Raw genomic sequence first — 9,872 nt, 5'->3', positions numbered from 1 at the left:
TTCTATTCCGGGAAGTGGTATAATAGGTCCCCTAAGGGAAGCCCTTTGGCAGCTGTCCGAGCCTTCCCTTGATTGTGCCTTTAGGCTTTCTTCTTGCTGCTTTGTTTGCGCTTTCGAATCCGCTTCTGTAAAGAAAGGAGAAGAGAGAGGCGTCGGCTAACTAAGGACGATGATGGAAACTATCCCAGAAAGGTGAGCAAGAAGAGTCTTCACTACTAGCTAGTATTGAAAGAAAAGAAGGCCTACCTTCGCTTTGTGCGCTAAGAGCTTTCTTTCCTGTAGGATAGGAAGAATGGAATAGGAAGATAAAAGGACATTCTTCAGAGTGAAACTGAACCAGACAAAGGCCCTTCTCTCCGTGATCAACTTCCTTTCGTAGTACCCATACCCCCAGGGGAATTCGAATCCCCGCCGCCTCCTTGAAAGAGAGGTGTCCTAACCACTAGACTATGGGGGTATATTGAATAGACTTTGACTAAGAATAAGGTTCCCTTCTCTTCCACTCTATCTCCTTATTGGATTGGTAGGTACATTCCTCTTTCTCTTCTCTTAGTCGACTAGACTTCCCTCACATCCTACTCTTCATTATAGAAGGTTCTTTATTCCAAATACTGGCGAATCACCTTCATTCAATGCTAGCATCTCTCTCAGCTGAAAGAAGATCAACTCTCAAGCTCACCCCTTTTTTGCTTTAGTCAGAAGAGCCTCTCTCCTCCTCGAGTTCTAAATCAGCAAGAGAAGAGGGACCTATAAGACAGCAAGGAAGTTTGATTTACATAAAACCTCTTGCAAGAAGATTCTATCCATCAGGTAAAGCCCCTTTGACTAGAAAGTAAAATCTCTGTCAAAGACAGATCTAAAGGCTTGAACAGTTAGGAATGAAACTGCCTACGGGAAGAGTGAGCTCTTCCTTCTCACCTTCGGCTACTAAAAAGGAAGGAAGACTGGTGCGACAATAGTAATGCCAAGCCAAAATCTGCTTATTTTCTTCCTCATCTTAGGCATAGATAGAATTCGCTCGCCTGCCCTTGAATGGCCTTTATAGCCTTAAGGCGATCTATCCAACTATCCAAAGCCTAACCCAGTACAGATCTGATCCTAAATCGCTCTACGCTTTGAGCCGGCTAACTCTTTGAAGCCCACTGATGCCTTTTGAAGACCTTCTTCCCTCTACCCTGATGAAAAGAGTTCCAGTGAGCTCGCCAAGGAAAGCAGATTAATTCTATCAAACTCTTTCTTCCCAGCTAAGCTAAAGAAGATCTAACCCTCCTCTTCCACTGAGGCCACTTCCTTCTTACCATTTAGCTATTTTCCCCATCGAGAAAGAGATCGAGGATAGGTCGGAAGCTTCTTCCTTCGAAGGACTTTCTCCTTCATCAAATGAATTCTCTCCCATGACCCCATTCAATCAATGCTACCGGGTATTCACTCGCTTATTGAAAATCTTGCCATACCATATTTTCTATTTAGTCGGCACTCTTGTCTGTCGAGTACTTTTAGTAGTCTTGCTCTTCCTTCCTCCATTGCTGAGGTTAGCTCTGTATTTTTGTCGTGTACTTTTTCTCTCTTTCTAATTCTAAGGATTAAGTCTTCCGCTAACATAACAAAAAAGAAAGGAAAGCAGGGAAGAGGACTAAGCTCTGTCCGAGAAGATCGGGTATTCAACTTCATTCATGCCGAGCGGCAAGAGGGGTAGCAGGAACTGGAACGGATTATTCGACCTGATCGATTTGTCTGCCCCAAAACGTGTGCTTCCACGGAGTATGGTTCAACCCGGGCTAGCTATGGAACAGGCTTGTGAACTAGGGACTCCGTTTCGGGATCTTCATCGACTGGATAAAGAGTTTCCACTGATGGGGAGGTTCTTTAACTGGCTAATTGACTTAGTGAATCGGCTCTGACGCTCTCTGCGTCCGTGGGATCAACTCCACCTTAGAGATCTTCCAGATCCGCAACTACAAGCTCTCGAGTGGGAACAGGATCTCCTACTGCTGATAGGTATGCAATCGAAGAATCTGGCGAGATATGGAGAGGATATGCTCGAACCGGACCGCATCTCCATTTGCACATGGATAATGTGCTGCCCCTTTCTTTTCTTCCAAACTCGGTCGAATACGTCGTTAACCTTTGTGGTGGATCGACGAGAGTGCGCCTAGCCAGGAGTGTGGTTGGTGTCACCTCCCGTGCGCTAGCTCTGCCTTTGCCGGATCTTTATTCGCCCACTCCTTCACAGAGCGATGACTAAGAGCCGGGAATTCAGAATTCTCTTAGTAGAGCCTGAAAGTAGCCCTTGGATCGATTCCTACCACGGACGGGTATACATTTCATCCATATCGCCGGCCTCACATGGACGGAGATGCTTATGTTTATCATATCACGGCTTCCTAAGATGCTAACACAGGGGCTACTATTGCTACGGGAGCTTATTGGTGGAGCAAGAAGAGCGGAGATGGAGATATAGGCTAGCTAAATGCCCTCAAATCCGTCTACGAAAACGTGCTGGTACACGACAAGTAAGTACAGCTAACCTAAAACGAGGTGCTTTCTCGGGCTCGGGAATGAGTGGTGAACCAGGAATCGACCCTATGAATAGCTCCTTACCTTAGTCATAGTTAGGTTAGGCCTACTTCTTTCAAAACAAAAAGGGGAATGAATAGCCAAAGCCCCTTCTATGAAGTCAAGCAACCGAACCTCTCGGGTGACCTTCCCCTCCTTTCCGCCTTCGTACGACTAGTCTGATTTTCTTTATTCCTTCCTTGTCGTGAATCGCTCCTTCCCACCTTACAGAGAGGGATGTCCCTGCCCCACCCCAGGCAGGAGAAGGGCTTATACTGCTCGCCTGTCGCTGTCGAGTTGCTCTGTGCTTGCTCATTCTAGCTAGTCGTGACGACCTCTCATTATTCTTTTTTCCAGTCGCCTTCTTCCTTTGTCTTTTCCTTATGGCACGACTGAGCTCGTGTCCGTCTCAGTCTCTGATTAGCGAGTTCAGTTGCTTGCTGGGCGGTAGAGTCGCTAGACTGACGACTGAGTGCCCTCTCTATCGCCTTGATTGTCGGTATAGTCCTCATTCTTGCTAGCTCACTTGGATTCTCTCTCACTAGCTTCCCTCTCGCTTGACTCACTCTGATTCTGCACTTGCCGAGTGAGCATAGCTTGCAATCACTCTGAGTCTCGCTAATTGCTCTGATCCATTTGCTTATTCTTCTCTCCTTTTGCGCTAGACCGAGTTCGTTCATTCTCATTCGTAGTAGGGGGCTTCGCTGACAGAGTGCTATACATTGTCTAGCCTTCGTCAACTTTCAACAGTCTTCTGCTTACGCCGCTAAAGAAGCCTTCAAACCAATCAAGAGTGAGGCGGACTAGCGACCGGCTGGCAACCAATAAAGAATCAGAGTGACCGGCAAGCGACATGAGCGAAGGAAAAGCCTCGTCTAGCAACAAAGAGACGAGTGACCGCAAGCTAGCAACAACGAAAGAATGAGCGACAGCAGCTCGAAAGGCTTTAAGCATCTTGCATCTTGCAAGAGCCTACCTCTACCCGAAAGCGAGACAGGTGGCTAGGTAGAGAATACCTAGTGGCGCGAGATAACTCTCTCCTTTGAACTCGGCTATTTATCCTGAAAAACTCTACTTTACAAACTTGCCTGCCTCCGCTCAACCTTTCTGCCCCACCTATACTAATATTGGAGGATTTTTTCTTATTTAGTAGATTTAGACGACTTTTCTAATGCTAGGAAGAGAGTACAGAAAGGCTTGTTAATCCGTATGGGAATGCGGATAAAGAGAAAGAGACTGAAGCAGCGGGGCCTGATAGAGAGACTGCCGCCCTGAGGCTGAGCTTAAACCTTCTGTGTCAGGGTCGTCTCACTGAGCTGCAACACAAAGTTGAATACCCAAAAGTCAACCTTCCGCTATGAAATGAAGGAAGAAAACAACGGCTTTAGCGCTAGCGCTCATCCCTTGCTTGGTTCTCCCGTGAGGGAAGGTCTAGTATACAATTTTATTCTTCTTGATCGAAGCTCTATCTCTCATTCAGCCCTTCGCAAGCTTCCTTCAAAAGGGGAGTCCATAGGCGCGAATACTCGGATTGGACTTGGAAACCCCCGCGGAGTTGAACACTGACTTCGGCCAGGAGATTGATAGAGACCATCCTTTGATTGAGAGAGCCAGAGCCCTTCAGTGGTACAAGGATATAAAATTCCCAATGGGAGAGCATGCGCCCAGAGAAGAGAAGCGCTTAAGCAAAGAAGGTTGACTTGGAAGTTGTTCAGTTAGAGGAGGACGCCCCAAGCCAATGGTGACCGAAAAGCACCTTTTTTGGGGTTCTATCGAAGACTTATAGTGCATCTATTAAGTACATCTACAAGACGATGAAACTATATATGATATGCCAGTAGATTAGTTGTTTCAATTTCATCAGATGTGAAACGATATTCGCCCCTTCGTAGTGGAGCCTTCTTGGATAACCTATTTCTGACCAGTCAGTCTTCTAAGGAGGTTCGAGCGTAGATCGGTTGGTTTGTCCTTGGCGATAAGTCTACCTTTGAAAGGAGCCTGGAAAGCAAGCCTTTAAGCCAGAAGTGCCGCTGTGCCAGTGGAAATCTACCAGTACCCGTTGAAGTGAAATCCGCTTCAGCATCATCAACAGACGCAGAAGAAATGGAAAAAATAGGATTTGTGGACTCGCCTCAGGATGGAGGGGAAGCTACTGTGGAAGAAGGCAGTTGTTGAGCAAGTGACATTGGTTGAAGTTCAATATGAATATGCATCATCAACTGGAGAAGAAAGATGAAGATTCCGCTGAAGATGTCGAAGATTTAGAAGAAAGATACGATCGAATATGATTAAGACGAATATGTCGAGTTAGAGCACGGATTGAAATTGTTCTCTTACAGTTCCTCCACCGAACTGTAGTACAGAAGGAATGGAATAGCCGTGACGCGGTCTGTCGCCAAGCCCGCCTCTCTCTCTCGTTGTTGCGCGGCCATTACTCTACAGAACCAGCATAGCTCGCAGACGAGCACGCTAATGAGGCCCTGAGCCGATAGATGAAGATGGGAAGGTCAGACTTCTACTGTCTCGAAGGTTCCGATAGAAAGAATGATTGATTGCTTGAATGCCGGGCCATCTACTCGCGAAATCACCCCGGTCCGAACCCTCTCAGCTCCTTCCTAAAGAAGTGAATTAATGATCGATCAACGGAGGGAAAGGAATATCAGAATTGGGACGCCTGGACTCGGTCTTTCTGGTTCCATTGGTTGGTAGGTCTTAACTTCTGGGCTAGGTCTCGATACGGAAGGAATATAGAGGGCGGGCGTCGAAACCCCATGCTTTGAGAGTTCCTTTCTGCCAGCACTTTCTCTACCCGGGAGTCACTTCATCAGTACCTGGGGCTACTGTCCCAGGATGCCAAAGGTATGATCCACACATTGAAAGTGTCAACGTTGACTCACACGCGCCACCCTCACCGGGTAAATCCGGAGAAGAATGGAAGATGGTGCAACATCGAATCCTGTTACGTTACTTCGAATGGAATCTTAGCCCGCCTCACTTGCTTTCTTTACTGCATAAATAAGGGCATAAGCGAAGTCAAGGGATTCCCGTCTAACTAGTGTCTGAGAGTAAGCAAGCTACCTTCATTCAACAGATTTGTGCTTGAGTCAATAACATGCTCTGCTCTGGGTCGGGAATCTTTGCTCTTCTCTTTTGCATTTCCGCTGCACCATAACACTAACTTGACTTTCTATTATATTAGTAAAGCGCTACCGCGCTACAACTAGCATAGCAGCCTGCGGAAAAAGCTCTAGAGCCCCTACTCCTAAGTTGGAGCAAGAAGCAAGGGATTGAGCGCATCTTTCCCCTTTCTATTAGTAGTAAGGTTATCAAAAGGCTTTCTGATTGCAGGGGCGCTAACGCGACCTTCCTTCAGCTGGCTGAAACGCGCTTCACCTTAAGATTAAGAGAGAGACTTTCTCTTGGTGATCGGTTCATTGGCAACTAAAGATAGGCGCAATCAAAACATTGCTAATATGAGACCATCCTCCGCCCGCCGGAGGGATCAGTTTGACCAGGGCTCAAATCAGACTTCACCGAGTAATGAGAAACTTAGGACCTACGTAAACTTGCTAGTCGAAAAGGGATCTTCGCCTTTAGATATTCGTAAGGTAAAGCGCCGCGGTTCTCTCCATCCGATCGATAGTAAGAGCCAATACCTTCATGTGCCTTTACTGTTCGTCCCGGAGGAGCACCGAAGAACTTTCTTTCATCCCAGCGCATCAACTGATCCTTAAATGACTAATCCCTGGCTATGGAAGACGGGGCCGCTTGGCCAACTAGAAAAAAGACATCTTCCCTGCTCATCAACTTCACGCCGCCGTTCGTTTTCTACCGAGGTCGGGGTTTTTTTGAAGACAAATCCATCATTGAAGGGCTAGAGGCCGGATCGCTCACTCAACAATTTCTGCTTCTCCCAATGGGAGCCTTTACTAGTAAGGGCGCGTGGAACCGGGGAGGCGGATGGGACTCTATTTAAAGGCTTCAGGTCGAGCCCCCTCCCTTCAATAATGTCGAAGGATCACAAGAGTCGCCTTTCTTTCTCCCAACATCATTCTCAAACAAAGAAAGTATGGATTGAGTGGGCCCTTTCTATCTCCCCCCGGGAGGGGATAGTCAGTGTTTGGTTTTGGAATCAAAAGATGGTTGCTGAAACAGCTAACAGGGAATGGCCAGCCGCAGCAATGGAAGGTTGCCTAACCGCTTTCTTTTTAGGTCTTGGGGGACAAGGATCGGCAAATATGTTTTGGTCCCTTCTTCGAGACCCAGTATGCTGGAAATTAGCCTGCGTAGGATCTTTTTTCCTGAGATCAACAATTTTCTTTTCTTCTTGAGACCAGAAGCGTTGGTGAAGTCGTCAAGTAGATCGAAGAGGCCTTGAGCGGAATGCGAGCTTGCTTCCGTGATTAGCATGAGATCGTCAAGGTGAGTAACCGGGTTGGTTTTCTTCCCGAGGCTGCATTGGTTTTATGGCTCCTCGATTGCACCGTTCTTCGAAAAGAATTGGTTGCCCTTCCATAACTATGCTGAAGAGAAAGGGAGATCCTTTATCCCCTTGTCTTAGGCCATGGCTGCTTTTTAAGTACCCGAAGGGCGAGCCATTGCAAATAACCGAGAAAGAAGGAGTCGAGATGCATTCGTTTTTTCCAATTGATCCATTTCCGATCAAAGCCCAGGTCTCTTAGAGCATCAAGAAAGAAGTTTCTATTTACCGAATCGAATGCTTTGTGCAAATCTATTTTTGCAGAAAACTGCGGAGCGGTGAAATTTCCTCAAAATTTCTAGAAGATAGCAAAATCTTGTAAACTATCCCTCTTCTTTTAACGAACGCCATCTGGTTCAATAAAACTTATGACTTTCGGTTGCATAGCCTATTCGCAAGAATTTCTTCATTTTTCTTGTACACATAATTGCATAGCGAGGCCGATAAAGATCGAAGGAATCGCTAACTTCCCGCTTCGGAATAAGTGTGATAAACGTAGAATTTCTCGATTTGAGGATCTGACCTGCTTTTAAGAGACTTCAATAGCTTTATTAATGTGTGAGGCCACATCCTTTGGCAGAAGGCAGCCGGGAAGTCGTCGGGACCTGGGGCTTTATTATTCAGATTCTCATTCTTCAAACGTGATCTCCCGTCTAAGCCACGGATTGTCCTCCGCGTCCATTTTTGGATTTTTTGGGTGCATTGGCCATCATCTCGATTCAGAATTTTATTTAAGTAGGCAGCAGCGCTAATACGTAATCTCCCATCACCCCACCCCCTATCACATGATACTCCGCCACATCATAAACACATATTTAGTGGAATTTTCAGTTCTTAGTGGTTAGTATCACCCTGGGAAGCATCTTAGGTTGTGTGTTTTTGAAAGGCTCGGCATACCATGAGAAGCCTACCCTCCATAGCTCCGCCTCTCTTTTCTTAGCCGGAGCTTTGCCCATTTAGTCCGAACTTTGGTGAGAGGCAAGCAAAAATGGATTGTATAAAGGCGGGCATTCTATCTCACATATCGCGCATCTGTCTGAATGATGAAGCGGTGGCATCTGACGACCGACCACATGCAACTCTTGACTGGGCCAACAATAGCTACCCACCTAACATCTCTTTCTCCCCAAGCGGAGGATCCACTATGAAAAAGATGCTCAGGTCTAGAAGACCAAGATCTGCACCTTTCAACACTGCCGCTCATCTAACAGGATTGGCCAGAAAACCAGGCGCATAAAGCGTAGCAGATGAAACCGATTCCCCTACTAGGCACTCAACCAATGCAGAAATGCCCCAATAACTTGAATGGATTGATAGACTGGACCCTTGCCTTCCGACTGAACTAATAGAAGTTGGCTTGAGCTTGAATGAACGTATCTTAGAAAAAAGGTACCCTAGTCGCCCCGGTGGAATGCATTGAAGAAAGGAATCCATCTCTTTTAACCAACCCCTCTTACTAGATTGAGAAAAGGCGATCAAAATGGTTCCAAACCTCCATAGCAAGCTCACTCTTGATGAAGAGGTGATCAATACTTTATTTATCATGCTCCGAACAGCACAAGCATTTGCTTGCTAATCTTATACCTTTCGTCTGAATTTATTCCCTTAACTGATTCTGAAATCCCCGCATACAAAGTCAAATAAGAGCTTCCACGCAAAAATGCTAATTATTGTAGGAATGGCTTTATCCCAGACAAATTGAGTCCAAGCTTGAATGCCCGTTCGATTTCTTATCGATTCCCAACCAGCTTTGAGAATAAATGACTCACTACGATTCTTTTTCCATATCCCCCTGTCCTCCTGATGAGATGTGAATATACCACTATTCCTGATATCATAAACCACTCTGTGAGGCAAAAATGCTTCGATATCATTGAAAAAGCAGTTTCCATGTGCGTCAAGCACATCTATGATTTTGGAGAAATAACTAGTAAAGGAGTTGGCCTGGTCAATAAGAGGGAGTCATACTTTGGACTGCTTTTTTCAAAAGAAACTATCTGAAAGCCCCTATGGTTTGCTGCTTCCAAACCTGGTTGTCAGGACTTGGAGTGAAATCAGTTCTATTTTCAGGCAACCCCACCAATACTTAAGGGCTCAAAATGGTGGATTGGAAATGGAGCTAGCACTGATTTCTGGTTCCACCCCTGGCTCTCTGATATTCTTCTCATTGAAAGTACCCCCCTCTTATTGACCAGGTAAACTTCATACGAAAAGCTTTTGAAAGCTCTTTAAAATGTCTTGTAGTAGGAGGACCCAAAGCCCCTTCCTGAATAGGTAGGCACATAGTATCAAAAAATATCCAGTGAAGCTTTCTTTTGTCTTCATCACCGCCTCACCAAAAGTTAGCTAACATTTTTTCCAACTGGTCAAGAACTCCCTTTGAAACTGGAATCCCTGCAAGAAGGTGTATAGGCATCGAGAAAAGAACATGTTTGCAAAATAAGCCGCCCTCCACTGGATAAGAATGCTTTCATCTCCTACCACTTTATTTTATACTCTATCCAGAAGATAAGAAATTTTTTTTTTTAGATTTAAATAGAGGTAGTCCTAGATAAAAATATTAGGAATCAAAGCAAGGAAAGTAGCATTGATGGAACGGGGGATCGCACCTTCAGCGAAGAAATAAGGTGACCAGCTGGAAGTTTTTGAAATCCCAACAATATTTTATATATAAAAAGAATCCGGAAAGCCATCAGGCTTTAAAGGATAGGGGAGACCTTTTTTTGGGTTAGTGCGCGCCGACATGCTCAAAATTACCTTTTGAACTTCTTCCATATTAGGAGGGCTCGTAAGCATCTTATTATCTTCCTCTGTGACTAGAGAGGGGATGGTCTCA

At 45.6% G+C, this 9,872-nt stretch overlaps 1 non-coding gene across 1 annotated transcript; it reads right to left on the bottom strand.

Moving 5' to 3' along the window:
* Positions 1 to 385: 385 nt before the first annotated feature.
* trnE(uuc) lies at positions 386 to 457 on the bottom strand. The gene has a single exon. It is a non-coding gene; the product is annotated as a tRNA-Glu (tRNA).
* Positions 458 to 9,872: the final 9,415 nt, after the last annotated feature.

The sequence above is a fragment of the mitochondrial genome of Nicotiana sylvestris (genome assembly GCF_000393655.2).
Source record: "Nicotiana sylvestris cultivar TW 137 mitochondrion, complete genome".
NCBI lineage: Eukaryota > Viridiplantae > Streptophyta > Magnoliopsida > Solanales > Solanaceae > Nicotiana > Nicotiana sylvestris.
This window is presented reverse-complemented; position numbering and strand designations above follow the sequence as displayed.